Source organism: Glycine max, chromosome 1 (assembly GCF_000004515.6).
Source record: "Glycine max cultivar Williams 82 chromosome 1, Glycine_max_v4.0, whole genome shotgun sequence".
Classification (NCBI taxonomy): Eukaryota; Viridiplantae; Streptophyta; class Magnoliopsida; order Fabales; family Fabaceae; genus Glycine; species Glycine max.
In genome coordinates this window covers 23,957,840-23,968,635 of record NC_016088.4, presented here as the reverse complement: position 1 = coordinate 23,968,635, position 10,796 = coordinate 23,957,840, and the positions used below count along the sequence as shown (strand labels likewise).

Genomic DNA, 10,796 nt, shown 5'->3' with positions numbered 1-10,796 from the left:
ATAAGTGCTAACATTCTAATCCCAAAAATAACTAAAATATGACACTTATCAGTGGTGTTAGGAATTTCTTCAATGAGTCGCAAACAATATACCCAGAACATTTTGGAGGAATGTTGAGTTTGTCAATAAAAAGGTGATAGCATCCAAAGTTCTAGGAATCAAAGTGGTACTGTCCAACGACACCATTGCCAAGGCAATAGGGTACCTTTGTGAAAGAAGTACATACCAAGAGGGATGGAAGAAGAACTATGACTCTTATGTAACAAGTGCACTATATAAGGAAAATGCTAAGAAAGTAGAGACCAGAAGATGATTGTGTATAACCTCATGTGCGAGCAGGCCAAGATTTTGGCCAACATTCTAAACAAGAGTGTTCTCCACAAGGCAGGCTCAAAAACAACTCTGTCAGATCTTCACAAGTTTTTTCTTTTTCACTTGATGGAGAATTTGCCATTTGATTTTCCTTACACCATCTACATCAACATCTTGAGAAACTTGAAAGGCTTGGGTGGTCTGAACATCATCTATTATGCTTCTCTCATCAACATGATGCTCTGGGAACAAAGCATGTATCAGGTCTTCAACAAGATGGATGATGATTCTAAGCACACTCTAATAGCCAAGGGTTTAGTTGTTGCTAAAAAACTAAAATTTAGCAAAACTAACCTAAAAGATACAAAGGTTGCTCTAGAACATAGTGAAAAGGATGCTCCTCAAGTGGACTTGATTGCCATAAACAAGAGGAAGCAGAAGGGGCTAGCCAAAGCTATTGCTGATGAAGATCAGGGTGTGAACAACTTTGGTATTTCCAAAAATGGACAAAAGATAATGGCTGAGAAACAAAAGAAAAATAAAACAAGGAAGCATTCCCAAAAAGAAGAAGAAGAGGAGGATAAGATGAAGAAGAGACATGAGCAGTCCACTGCGTCCATTCCTGTGCATCTAGTAGCTGGAACTTCAATCCTACAAAGGTTGAAGGACTTGAGTAAGATAGATGAAAAAGATGAAGGATTTGTACAAGTTTATTTCCATAAGAGAAAAAGTTGTAGCCTTGCTTTCTCCTGCCCCCATAAAGAGTCACGAAAGTTCAACCAACTCCAAAACCAAGAGAATCTGTCATTTCGTCTGCAATACCAAGGCATATCAAGACAAGGGCTACTAAAGCCAATCCTAAGATTGGTGAAAAGGAGTGGGCAGTCTGCTTCACAGGGAACAAATGTTGGACAAATGGCCTCAGTTATCTTAAGAAGGGGTGAATTAATTTCCCACTAACAAACTTTTAACCCCCTTCTAAATGATAGGCTCAAAATGCAGAAGTAGAAGCAACAATCAATTTAATAATGTTCTTTAAACATGCATAAAAAATTGATTGCAATAATATAAATGAGATAAGGGAAGAGAGAAATGCAAACTCGATTTATACTGGTTCGGCCACTTCCCGTGCCTATGTCCAGTCCTCAAGCAACCCACTTGAGATTTTCTACTCTCTTTGTAAAAATCCTTTTACAAAGTCTGAACCACACAGGGACAACCCATCCATTGTGTTTAGGAATCCTTACAACTTAAGAGACCCTCAATCCCTTAATCAATCTCTTTGAAGAAGAAGAAGAATTCTCTCTTTAAGAGAAGAATATTACAATTGAAGTTCATGGATGAACTCTTAATGGATTTGCAAGTGTTTGCCCAAGAGTTGTTGAGAGAGCATTTGGCAATGAAGTTCTCTTGGAATGTCTCTCTCTTGCTTTTTGAAATCAGACACACATATATATAGGCCCTTCATTCCTTTTCAAAATGGTTTGAAGCGATGTGTCTTTTCAAAAAGCTTTTTCTGAAATTTTTCACTGGTAATTGATTACAGGTTTCTGATAATCGATTACACAATTGTATTTTGAAGGGTCATGACTTTTGAATTTGAATTTCAAGAGTTCTGTTGCTGGTAATCGATTACAAATATCTGGTAATCGATTACAGGTTCAAAATTTAAATTCAAAACCCTTTTTAACATTACCAGAGCCTTAGATGTCTTGGGAACACTTTGGTTTGAGGCAAGGTTTGATCTTTAAGAAATCTTGAAGCAAGGCTTTGTATGTTGAAGCAATCTTGTATTAATCTTGAAGCAATGCTTATCCTTTGAAGTAGCTTTGTTTAATTCTTCTTTGGCATAATCAAAATCATGTATACATACATTCACAATAAATAGGGTCAAGCTTCATCATCATCAAATAGTAAGTCAATTGGTGATACTTCTATCTCTCATCTTCATAAACATGTTCCCTCTACACAACCGCGTCCACCTCCATCCCCCCACAATCTAGAGGTTTAAAAGAGCTGCTCCAAGGGAACCTTTGACAGATGCTCAAAGATTTCCTCTAGCATTTATTAATGGTAATCCTATAATTAAATCTCCCTACTTTGAATACATCTCCATCGAACCTGTTCAAAGGGAAATCATTAGTGTCCAAGCTCTTACATGGAAAAAGTATGACTGTGACCACACACCATCTAAGGTCTTTAAGGCTTTTCCAATAGATGCCATAGTTTATCTTCCACTCCCACAATGGACTCATCCAGTGTAGCCAAACATTATCAAGATGCAACCACATTGGCTTGCACCTGGCACCTAGCAATGAGTTCATCCATCAATAAAGGTATCACGAACAAAAGCTATATATATATATATATATATATATATATATATATATATATATATATATATATATATATTAATTATTTTCAATATTAGTAAATTTAGTATTATATAGATATATAGGAGGGATCAAATTACATAAGTGCAACTTTGACAACTATTACAATATTTTATAACTTTCAATTAGATAATGTTATAAAAGTTGTGTAATAGTTGTCAATGTTACACCGGTATAATACCTTATGGATCATATCTAAAGTTGGCAAAATGGATCAGGCCAGCTAGGTTGGGCAAAGCTGGACTGAGAAAATGTTGGCCCAAATAGAATTGGGCCTATATGGGCTAGCCTGATGGGCCCATTGAACCAGGCTAGACTTAAAAAATATAGGTCTGAATTCAATTGAGCCTATTTTGGCCTATTTTTTTTTTTATTTTTTTCCTTTTGATTTGTATAAATGTAAACAAAAAAATTAAAAGGGGTCACTATGGGCTGGCCCGATGAGCCACCAGGCCTATATGGACTTCAAAAAATAAGGCTCATATAGAATATGGGTTGATCTGGCCCACCCCATTTTTCAAGGTTGGCTTGATGGATTGAGTTGTTGGGCCGAGCCGACCACCCATTTTGCCACCCCTAATCATATCATGTTGTGTTCTTTCGAGGAATATTGTTAAGCTAACCAGGGAAGACATGAATGAAATGAAGTATAGCTTAGTCCTTGGGGGTGTTTATCTAGTTTGGAATCTTCGTGTGACTCATGTTGATCCCATGAGTTGGAGTATCCTTGTAAATCTGGGTCCCTGATGCATTATCAAAAATCTTTTGATATGGGTGTTCATAAAATCCGATTATATAAAACCAATCCATAATCGTCCATATCCAAACTACTTTAAAGGATTGGTTTTACATCCAAATCTAGTTTTTTAGATTTTAAATCCAATCCAGTTATTTGGATATGGATTGGATATTTTATTGGATTTTCAAATTTTATTGCATTCCTCCAAAACAACCTTGGTCGAGGTCAGCTGAAAGTAGCTTTTTAGTCGACATTGGCTGAGACTATTTTTGGGCTGATGTAGACTGAGGTTATTTTTTTCGGCCAATGTCAGTTGATAATGTTTCTCAACTGACCTTGGTTGAGACTATTTTTCGGAGGACATCGACTAGTCTTTTCTTTTCAATGAACATTGGCCGGGGCTATTTTTTGGCAAATGTCGTTTAGAGTGTTTTCAACCAACGTCGATTGATGATGTTTTTCAGCCGACATCAACGAGGCTATTTTTGGTTGATGTCAGCTAGAGCTTTTTTCGGCCAACATTGGTCAAAACTATTATTTGGTCAATGTTGTCTAGAGTTTTTATTGTTGATGTTGACTGATGATTTTTTTTTGCCGACATTGGTCGATGCTATTTTTTGGTCGACATCGAATAAGGTTTTTGCGATTGATGTCAGATGAGACTATTTTTCGAATGATGTCGACTGAGTTATTTTTTGGCCGAGACTATTCTAACAAATGTTAGCTAGGATTTTTTGGGCCAACGTCGATCAATGATGTTTTTTGGCCGACATCAACTAGGATTTTGTTGGCCGACTTTGGTCGAGGCTATTATTTTATTGGCGAAAAAATATCCCTGACTGATGTTCCTTGAAAAATAGTTTTAGTTGATGTTGACCAAAGAACATCACCAACTGAAATTGACAAGAAAATATCCTAGCCGACGTCGGCTGAAAATAGCCCTGGCTGATGTTGGAAAAAAAAACATTATCGATCAATGTTGGCCGGAAAAAAAAACCTAGACGAAGTTAGCCAAAAAATGGCCTCGACTGACGTTGACCGAAAAAAATCATAGCCAACATCAATTGAAAAATAGAGACAATCGACGTTGGCTAAAGAAGTCCTAGCCTATGTCAACAAAAAAATAGCCCTACCTGACCTCAGTTGAAAATAGCCCTAGAGGATGTCGGCAAAAAAAATTACCGGCCGACATTGACTGAAAAAAAACCTAGTTCACTTCTACCCAAAAATAGTTTCACATTGACCTAAAATAGCCTAGTTGACGTCGGCCAAAACCCCTAGTAGAAGTCGACAAAAAACAATTTTGACCAAAGTCATCTAAAAGCAGCCTTAGCCGAAGTAGATTGAAAACTGATTTATGGTTTAAAACTAGATTTAAAGCCAAAATGATTGTGAACTATAATTCGGTTTTAAAAAAATCCAAACCACTTTTATCCAATTAAGTGGGTATGGATTTTAAATCCAATCCATTTAATTGGATTTGGATTGGATTTTGAAAATCCAATCCATGAACACCCTTGCCTCCTGAGCTTCTTTCAAAATATTTTTAATTATTACCACATGCATATAGAGTCATAAATTAAATTTTGCACCATAATGAATGTGTGTCTTTGAGAACATATCTAGTAATGTGAAAATGGTACAAATGTTTGTCACGTGTGAGGATACATTATTTTTAATGTTTACACTGTTATATATGATAAGATGTATCTCACTCTCTATCTATTTGTGTTTGGGCTAATTGTCATCCCAGGTCAGGATCATCAAAGTAGTAAGATGATGCTAAAGAAGAGGGTTATCCTCATGTACTTAGTTTATATTTGAGTTGTGGGAGTTATGCTCTGATAGTTGTAACATTGAGACAAAGTTATATTTTTATAAGAGTTTCTTTATGAAATTTATATTAATGTTTTCCATATAACTTGTATGGCCTATAGAGTGCTAACCTTTGTTATTTATCTTTATTCACTATTAGAAATTACACTTTCAACATCGGTTATTTAGGGCATTCTACATCGGCTCTAAAACCGATGTTGAAAGTGATGATGTTGAATGTATCATTGTTAACATCGATGTGAAAAATAACCGATGTTAATATAGAAACGGTAACATCGGTTATGTATGAATAACCAATGTTAATGTATAAAAGTTAACATCGGTTTTCTGTATGACCAATGTTAAAGTTCATGTTGACATCGGTTTTTGTAAATAACTGATGTTGTTTACCATATTAACATCGGTTTTTGTTAATAACCAATGTTGTTTTCAAGTATTTTTTTATATATACTTTCTGTTTTTACAATAAACCCAAAATTGTACCTATAAAATGCAATTTCAAGCCCAATTCACAACAAATAAACATTTTATTATGCTTTCAAGCAGTTTTAATGATAATAAACATCAAATAATTGATTTATCATAAAGAACAATCATCAAATGAATTTAATGTTCATATTACATAGAAAATGTCAAAAATGTTAAACCAAAGTAAACTAAGCTAAAGATGATGTCCCTAAATCCTAGGTTTGATCTCTAACTCGGAGATAAAACTGTGCCCACTGGATCCGCAATGCCTTTAATCTCTCTGGCTCCAATGGTCTAGGATCGTTAAAATACTGCACGATGAAATAAATCATAATAAGTTAATAATGTAATACAAATTATAAATAAATCGATTTTGTTTGAAATAAACTTACCGCTTCCCTATTATTCCTAAAAGTTCCTAAAATGATGGTGGACATCCAGTGCATCACATTGTAGCCGCACTCAGTACTTCCTTTTTGTCTATTACACTAAATACATAATGAAATTTGGATATTAATTAAACAACTAGTGTACAGACACATAAAGAAATATATATATATATATATATATATATATATATATATATATATATATATATATATATATATATATATATATATATATATATATATATATATATATATATATATATATATATATATATATATATATATATATATATATATATATATATATATATATATATATATATATAAGTGGAAGTTTTATGTAAATGACGTACCTTGACGACAATCCACCTAGCAGGAGCCTTTGATTTAGGCTGTGGAGCATCATCAAGACCTTTTAAAGCACTGTTCCAAATGAGTAACAATTAAAAACTGGTGTTGTACGTTGAGGTATTTCAAAGCAAATGTATTGAAAAGAACACTAACCTATTAATAATCCCCTTAAGGTAGTTGTCTGGCCTGATATGCAATGAACAAAACCAGACAACTAGGTGTTCCTTGGGCAGGATGACCACCATCTGCCAGTGTTCGCTGCAGTGGAGACGAATATGGGTTAGTATATTAGTAAACATGAATTAAATTCAGTTATTTTGTGTGACTTACCCATTTAGGTAGGCTCCAAGATAGACATCGCGTTTTGAACTCTGCATCCAAGTCTTTATGTAACTTTCAGACTCCAACAGCGATTGCCCAGACCTCTGAATGGACTGTGGCTCGAGGAATCCATAGATATCAGAATTCCCCGCTCGCATACATGTTTCAGTGAGATGCCTGTTTATATTAAGTCAAAGTTAAATATTTATGAATTGAAATCAATAAATTAGGTAATTAAAAGTAATATAAAATGACTTACAGAATCCACAACTGTAACACTGATATGCTGAGACATTGACCACCGTGTGCGATTTCGGAGAGGTCTTCGTGCTTTATGTAGAGGGGGAAATCTGGATTAAAGACCCCGAACACGGTGGCATCCCATCTAACCTGATAAGGCCTCAAGAAAAGCTCTGGGATGGTCAATGTCATCAGATAAAGCAGATCATCGACCTCCGGATCGGGCTTTGGAGGTGGTTTTGCCGGAGACACAACTACCTGTTCATGAAACAAAGTTAAATGGCCTAATTTGAGGCACGCTTAATGAATTAATTTAAAAAGAAGAAACATATAGTAAGGACAATAAGTACCTACAGTGATAAAGGCTTGACCAGATGTGTCGGCCAAGCAAGGAAGGTGTGAAGTGCCTGCCCCACTAAGGAAACCTCATCAATGGGTACAGGAACTGGAGCATCTGCATCTGTAACCTCCTCCACACTCACCTTTACTTGGCCAGACAACAAAGGAGTGTTATGAACAATAGTGGATCCCTCATAAAATCTCCCCATGGCAACCAGGCGGGCAGGATCTGCTTCTATTTACAAGCCGCACCTATCAGAGTCACCCGTCTCAGGATCGTTTCCTGAGGGATCAACACAACTCCCATTTGTGCTTACTTGAGGACCGGAGGGACCAACCAGAGGGTCGGGAGGCGGTGCAAGTCCCTGAGATTGCATCTGGGACAGAATCTGGGACTGCATCTGGCTGAATGATGCCATGAGCTGCCGCGTCACTTTTTATGTGATGGACTCCTCTAGTTGGTCCCTGATTTGCTAGGTCAACTACTGCAATTCTTCGGGAGGCAGGGAGGAAGAGCTGCGGGACGTCCGCGGAGTTGATCCAAAGTATTGCCTGATGGTGACCCCGACTCCAACAGCACGGACACGTCCAGGGTGCTCTGGACGTCCAATAGCAGCGGTGAGAACATCCTGACGTCCATGGGGGATGAAGGATCCCTATGTGGCCTGCTCCTCAAAGGAATCCTGCACAGAAAAAACACAGTGGTACATGGCATTCACAAAATATTGAAATATAATTGTAATGGTTAGTTGAAAATGACTTACGATCTTCTCAGCAATTTCCTTTGCGGCCTTAGTCGTCTTCTCCCCTATTTTCTTCGTGTGGGCCATCTTCCATTTCACGTGGCGTCTGACCGGGGATGGAGGGTCAATGACGCCATCAATGCTTCTTGACTGTGCAGCTTCCTCCAGCTTCTTCTTCATCTTCTCAGCCAGGAGCTTCTGCTCCAAATAGTCATAACCCCCACGAGACAAAATGTGGGGGGCAGTATTTTGCTTCTGGATGGCCTGTGCCTTCTTGCGCACATCCTGAAAAAATTAAACAATAATATTTCAAATTGGTAGAATGAAGTATAACAACATCATGTTTTTTGAAAAAAACTTAAATGGCAAGGAACATACCTCCCAAGAAGGGTCTCTGCGAGTCTGGCATAACTGGGCCCACTTTTCCTTGCTGATGTCGTATTTCTCATAGATAGTGTCCTCGACACTGTCCTGATCAGCTGCAAGGGCCCATTTCTTCGTGAGGTCTGATTTAAACTGCCTATATCTCTCCCCCACGGTCTAAAGTAACTTCCTTTTCGTCCTACTGTCAGAAGCCTCTAGGATATCAAATTTCGCCTGACAACATCAAATAAAGTTTATTTATTACAACAATGTATTTTTTGGCTATTAATTAAACAAAATCAAATAAGAAAAGAAAAATACCTGAATATCCTCCCAAATCAGGTCCTTCTGAGCAGTAGGGACCTCCTTCCAGTTCTCGTAGGTGACGTCCACCTTATCACACGCCACAATCCCCAAATATGTTCTTAATTTCTTCCTGTGGGGACCGTCGGCCTTGCCGATAGCAGGATCAACATGGACCACTGGTCTCTCAGCACCAGGTGGTCTAGTAGATAACGATCATAGACGTGAGGCTTTGCGTGTCCGCTTCACGGCAGACGGCGAAGCCGATGTGTCCGAAGGAGTAGTAGTAGGAGGAAGAGGATGATGAGAAGGAGGAGTAGGAGGAGGAGGAGGAGGGGAGGCAGGTGGAGAACCCATGATCTTTTATACAATAACATAAAACAACATACAAAATAGGATTAATCAAAAGAGGATAAGTCATAAGTGATTTAGTTGTGCTTTTTAATTGTGATTCAAAACAGGACAAGATGTAATAGTAATGAAAAAGTCTGATAAATCAATAGTGTGATAACAAATTAAGGTTGATGATGTGTTGTGATACTTGTGCTTTAAATTTGTTTGAAGACATGAAAGAAAATTACTGTGTAGCACAAGTAACAATAATCGTAGACATGTAAAGATTACATAGTGTGCACTCAAAGCTAGATTTGTATGGGATTTAAAGGATGTCAAAATGGGGTGAATGCAAGCAAACTTTTCTTAGATTTTTAGAATTGTAGAGAAATCATTGACAACAGTACTTCAAAGTCTCGGGGAAGGAATGACATGAAGACCTTGAATGATGAAGGAATGAAATTGGGGGTTACCAGGGGAGGGGTTGATTGGGGTTGGTGTCATTTTGTACATAGCAAATTTTAGTGACGTGTTGTGCAGCAAACATTGAATTATGATTTGATTTGGGGCATGCATGTTAAAAAAAGTCTATTACACGTAATCAGCAGTCAATGGACGCGTGATGGAATATAAATACTATATCTTGAGAAATACACATGTAGATGGCATCCTTAGGACTTCATCCAGCTGATGTTTGTCGCCAATTTCATCATCCACCACCCTTACCTTCTCTGGCTTTTCACGTTTATTGTTGTTAAACCCATATTTATGCCTTCTTCCCTTCATGTCTTGTTTTATCACAACTTTAGCCGAATCTCCTATCTTCAACACAGTTGAATCTCTTGTCTTATTCTCCAATGACACACTTCGATGGCCTGTATCTTTTTTCTTCATATGTTCTAGTGCTTCAGCTTCAGAATGCATAGAGCAATCTGAACTTTCCAGTGATCACCAAAGGCTTCTGCATCAACATTGACACTCTCCACCCTCTTTGCTTTATGCTTCTGTGCTGCATTCCGTGGTTCCTCCTTATAATTCTTAGATTTATTAGAGGTTGCACTAGAAGAATCAGCACCAATTCGTGCCTCTTCCTCTTCTACCAGCTCAATATCTTTCGTTTCACCTTTGCTTTTGTAAACTACACTGTAATTTACAAAACAAAAGTTGAAAGGAAAGATATTGAGCTGGTAGACGAGGAAGAAGCACAGATTGGTGCTGATCGTTCTAGTGCAACCTCTAATAAATGTGAGATTTATAAGGAGGAAGCATGGAATGCAGCACTGAAGCATAAAGCAAAGAGGGTGGAAAGTGTCAATGTTGATGCAGAAGCCTTTGGTGATCACTGGAAAATTCAGATTGCTCTATGCATTCTGAAGCTGAAGCACTAAAACATATGAAGAAAAGAGATACAGGCCATCAAAGTGTGTCACTGGAGAATAAGACAAGAGATTCAACTATGCTGAAGATAGGAGATTTGGCTAAAGTTGTGATAAAACAAGACATGAAGGGAAGAAAGCATAAATATGGGTTTAACAACAATAAACATGAGAAGCCAGAGAATGTAAGGGTGGTGGATGATGAAACTGGCGACAAACATGAGCTGTATGAAGTCCTAAGGATGCCATCTAAAACAAAATACCAATGCCTTAATCAGAAAAAAATGTAG

The 10,796-nt window shown here is 37.4% G+C and overlaps 1 pseudogene; it reads left to right on the top strand.

The window, feature by feature from the left end:
• Window positions 1-309: 309 nt before the first annotated feature.
• LOC100811914 (uncharacterized) overlaps window positions 310-10,796 on the top strand; it is a 37,366-nt pseudogene continuing 26,879 nt past the window's right edge.